Genomic DNA, 5659 nt, shown 5'->3' with positions numbered 1-5659 from the left:
TTCATCCATTAACTTTTGTTGGAAAAACGGACGGTTCAAGAACACTCTACCGAACGAAAATTCATGTTTGTGTCCATTTGTTAGTACTTTAAATGGACGCTAATAGACACTAATGTACAAGCGAACATTAAAGGACCCTAATAGACAAACAAACACACGGGAGCTAATTGACAAACAAACATAAACGACTCTAACAAACAAACATAAATGCTTACATATTAATTCAAAAACAATAATCACAAATCCATATAAATTCACCCACAAATTCAGAATTATACCACATGATATCAAAAAATACTTAACATAATAACCAAAATATGTCTGGTTCGTTTATTAACCGGACATTAGCGAACGTTCATAAATACTATTGAACGAGCATAACTTCTGTTCGTGTCCACCCATAAAGCCTACCAAATAAAACTTTTTTGTTTATGTCCGATTCATCTATTAAATAAAATATATATATATATATATATATATATATATATATAGTTCTCGTTAAACGGACAGCCGAATGACTCCGGACTCTATGGCACAATTTAAATAGCTCCTTTTAATAAGTGGAGGCGACAAGAAAGATTTTCATTTTCTTTTGTTTTGATGTGACCTTTTTATAATGTCAAATTATATATTTGGTGGGCATACTCTTTTGGTCACTAAATCCATGCAGTCATGCCACCAACCACAACCCGCCACGTGGCGCATCACAGACCTACCATTCCTTGGGAATTATATATGATGTACACTATTGCACCGACATAGAAATGGAAATGGAATTGTAGAGAAAGAGAATTGGTATGGAGAATGAGAATCATTTCTCTTGTTTGGTACACGAGAAAATAAACAGAGAACTCTACCATACCCAACCCCACCTCCACCCAACCTGACACCACTCACCACCGCAGCCCCACCACCACCAGCACCACCACCACAGCACCACCACCACCGCCCCACCACCACCACCAGCGCCACCACCACAGCCCACACCACCAGCACTACCACCACAGCCCTTTCTTCAACCACAGCCCACCACCACCGGCTGCCGCCACCAAACCCCCTTCTTCAACCACAGTACACAAGAAATTAAAAAGATTCAAATTTTTGGAACATAAGATATAGAAAAAGGAGGCTCAGATCTGTCATCACTGCCTCTTTGGAGATTTTGTGGTGGTGGTTGTGGTGGCGATGATGATGATAATCAGAAGCCACCTGCAACCACCGCCGATTTCCACCACCACTGTCACCCACCTGCGACCACAATCAACCGGTTACCATCTCTGTGTTCACCACTGCGAACGGCGGAGACGGGGTGGTGGTTGCAGACTTGGAGACGAGGTGGTGGCCGGAGACGAGGTGGTGACATGCTATGAGGAGGCTGCTGAGAAATGGATTTCTTTTTGTTTTAAAGAGAAATGAAATTCTCTAGTTTTAGAGAAATAGAAAGAGAAATAGAAATGAAAAGTGGAAAACAAACAAAAGAAATATTTCTAATTCCATTTCTTCTCAATCAAATCCCTCTACTTGGTGGACTACTTATCGTGTATCAACGACCTTTTTATTCTTCCGGCCAACGACTGGATGCATCAACCGTTACTACACCCGGGTTTGTTATATTCTCACCTTTTTAATTTAATAATACCTTAAATCGTGTGTTGCGAATTTGCAGTTTACATTACGAGTTTGATGTGGGTGTGCTTGGAATTGAAATTATTATTATTATTATTATTAGGATCTAATTTTCAATGTTTACGTATAATTTTGACGTTAGGGAGAACCTTTAGTTTAGTTTGCCATGGCAAGGTTGGGTTTCGGTTAGGTTTTGAAACCAAGATGAAAATCGGCTTGGTTTAAAAAAGAAATTTATTAAACAAAATAGAATTGAAAGTGTTGTATTCAAACTGGATATGGTTTTAAACCAATTTGAATCAACAAAATAAGTAAACTCATTGAACAAAATATCATAAGCTATTTGTTTATAGGTACATACAAATATTTATATAATAAAATTAAATGAAGGTAAAATAATTCTAGCCAAACTGAGCTGTTAACAACCGATCCAGCTTAGCTCGGTTTCAAACAGAGCCAAATTGAGCGAGTTGTTTCTGAGCTAGCAATGAGCCACTAGCTTTTTGGACAGCCCTATATAATATATACACCGTTTGACATCTAATCCCACACGGTTTCAAACAGCCGTTCAGATAGAGATCGGAGGACCATTTTGACCAAAAAATTTCAAAGTTTGAACCCCCATAGTCAGAATGGCCGTTAGGATATTGTTCAAACGGACACTCTGACCAATAATTTTCAAGGTTTTACCTTTTTGGTCAAAACAGCCGTCTGAGTATTTTGTAAACGTCCGTTTGATGGTGTGAAACAAATTAACTTGTTTAATTCGAAAACGCGTTCTGATTAATTCAGATTTCAACTTGTTCATGTTATTCTTCTAGGGGACACAATGGAAGACACACAAGCACCTCCAAAATCATTCCATGCCAAATTAACAGACTACAAGAACATGATTACAGAAACATACAAAAACAAACCAATATCATACTGGATAATTTACTCATTAGCAGTTCAGCCATGCTTATCGCTTTCCCTGCTTCCAGCCTTCTTTCGCGGCTCTACTTTTCCAACGGTGGCCAAAGCAAATGGATCATTTCATGGGTCTCGGTCGCGGGCTGGCCCATTCCGCTTATTATCCTCATTCCTATGTACTTCTTCACCAAAGCCACACCAACTCCTTTGACTTTAAAACTTGCTGTATCTTACACTGGTTTGGGCTTTTTAAGTGCTGCTGATAATCTCATGTATGCTTACGCATACGCGTATCTCCCTGCATCAACCGCCTCACTTTTAGCCTCGTCCGTCTTAATATTCTCAGCCATATTCGGTTACTTAATCGTTCACAACAAGATTAACATGTCTACTATAAACGCGATAGTAGTAATCACCGCTGCCATGATAATAATCGCCTTGGATTCCGATTCTGATAGGTTTCCGTACGTTACAAACATGCAATACGCGCTTGGTTACATGTGGGACGTCTTAGGGTCAGCGCTTCACGGGCTGATCTTCGCTCTATCCGAGTTCATTTTTGTTAAACTATTAAACAGAAGGTCGTTTCATGTTGTCTTGGAACAACAAGTGGCGGTCTCGTTTCTTGCTTTCGTGTTTACCACAATCGGGGTCGTGTTGAATGATGATTTTAATGGGATGAGTAAAGAAGCCAAAAGTTTTGTAGGTGGTCAAAGTAGTTATTATATGGTTATTGTTTGGGGCATTGTGATCGAGCCGGGGGTCTCACCGGAAGCAGCCTCTCTATCCTTATGGGGTAGAGGTAAGGCTGTCTACATCTTACCCTCCTCAGACCCTACTATAGCTTTGCTATTGGTGGGATATACTGAGTACGATGATATAATGATATTTGGGGCATTGTGACCTTTCAGTTGGGTGTTTTGGGTTCGACCGCAGTGTTGTATTTGTCATCGACTGTGTTAGCCGGTGTGCTTAACTTGATACGGGTGCCTCTCACGAGTATTGCAGCTGTTATTCTTATGAATGATCCTATGAGTGGATTCAAGATTTTGTCACTTATTGTTACGGTTTGGGGATTTGCGTGCTATATATACGCGAGTTACCCTGTAAGTCGTGTTTCTAGTTGATGTTTTTCGTATGTGCTATATGATCGAAAGGCTTGCGCGTATGTCTCGTTAAAAACCTGATTTTTGGCTGTTTGGCAAATGGTTGTAGATAGCCTATGTGTTATGTATGCTGATATGTTATTCTTATTTGCAGCATTGTAAACATTCTACTTATTATTTGTACATGTTTATATAGGTAACTTATATAAACAATGACCATTACAGCTTGTTCTAGAGGTAGGTTTTTAGTATGGGTTGAAGTGGATCGGGTCATGTTGGGTTGACCCGTTGCAACTTTTTATTGCCTTTTCAAAAAGCTCGTGACTCGCTTGAGAAAACCTTGCCAGTGACGGAATGGAAAAAAATGGGAAAGAAGATGATTGATTTGTATATTTTACGTATTTAAATAATGGACTTTTGATATGTGGTGTAAAACACTTCCCAATTCCCAATGCCTGCTCAAAAACCAAATAAATAAAGTATATTTTATATTTATTTGTTCACTTTGGTATAGTTAATATTCATAACTTCATTTCATTTAAACTTTTTTGAGTTTATTTTTTTTACTTTATCTTGTTTAGCTTAATAATCAGATGTAATATTTGTTGTATATTTTATTTTTTGGTCTTTTGTTGTTATTATATTTTTAGTAATAAATTAGTGATTACTCTTAATATTCGAAAGCGAGTAAGGGCTAAGTAGATTGTAGCTAACAAAATGCACTTAACACAAACCATTTAATTAATGTACGTTAACGAATGTGAAACATTATTATTACGACCCTTCTGTTATTAGCCTATTGGGTTTGAATAATATTAGCTCTATATTGTTGGTCCGCTATTTATTATCCAAAAGCACAAAATCTGACATATGTTTTTGGCTCCCCCGGATTAAGCGTTTAAGCTTCGCCACTGTAATTACAACTCTAATGGGTTTTAAGAGGGTAGTTGTCTAGTATGAGTTGAAATAGGTCGGGCCATTTAAAATTCTTTGTTACTTAGAATGGGTGGGGGCTTTACCATCCTCAAACACCGACCCGCGTCGGGCAGTAGAGATCTGGCGTTTGGTTAATGGGGCAGCAAGGGGGAGGTAATGGGGCAAGGCTTTTATGTTTTTAATTTTAGTTATTGTCATATCATTATTTACTTTTTATTTTATGGTGTTCTTTAATATAAAAAATGAAAAACAAATTATATGTTAAAGCCCTTCGAAGCTTTATGGACTGCGGGCTTTAAACCTCCTCCATGACACAAAGGATAAATAAATAATGAGTAACATGGGATCTTAGAAAATGTTTATTTTATTATTTTAATATTACGATATGTTGGTTGTTGAAAAATGTGGTTTTTGGAAAGGTTTAGCCCCACCACCATTATCGGACATTTGGTGAAACACGTTCACTAGATTTTATCTCCTGTATTTCGGGGGCTGTTTTATATTATTCGTTTTTAATATTTATATATGTATATTTGGATTTTAATTTTATTTATTATAAGAAAGTTAATAACTAATATACTTGAGGTTTGATGATGAAATGGTTTCACAAATAAAAGATATATTATAATCCGGTTTAAAAGCTATCTGGGTTTGGTGATACCCATTACCCGTTTATTTTCTTTATTAAATTTTTTTTTTAATTATAAATAATATCTTTTTTTAAAATAAAATAGGATATTAATTTTTAGTATATTCCTATTTTATAGGATTTTCGTATCAAATATTTGATGAGATTATTTTTTTTTAATATAATGAGATGTTATAGCCCGTTTAAAAGCTATCTGGGTTTGGTGAGACCTTTACCCGTGAATTCGGGTCAAATGCGTGAGAAGCCTTCATTTACAAATAAAGTAATCTGATTGCTTGAGAGAATGGTTGTTTTATATTTTTCGTTTTTTAATATTTATTTTTTGGATTTTAATTTTTTTTATTGTAAGAAAGTTAATAATATACTTTAGGTTTGATGATGAAAGGGTTTAAGGGTTTCATAAATAAATAATATGTTATAACACGTTTAA

At 36.4% G+C, this 5659-nt stretch overlaps 1 pseudogene; it reads left to right on the top strand.

Annotated features, from left to right (window-relative positions):
* Window positions 1-2364: 2364 nt before the first annotated feature.
* LOC143614445 (putative purine permease 5 pseudogene) lies at window positions 2365-3840 on the top strand (annotated as a pseudogene).
* Window positions 3841-5659: the final 1819 nt, after the last annotated feature.

This window comes from Bidens hawaiensis, unplaced genomic scaffold, assembly GCF_021521415.1.
Source record: "Bidens hawaiensis isolate Kalapana, Puna unplaced genomic scaffold, B.hawaiensis_p1.1 tig00040020_1, whole genome shotgun sequence".
NCBI lineage: Eukaryota > Viridiplantae > Streptophyta > Magnoliopsida > Asterales > Asteraceae > Bidens > Bidens hawaiensis.
The sequence above is the reverse complement of the archived record's forward strand: the minus strand, read 5'-3'. Positions and strand labels throughout refer to the sequence as shown.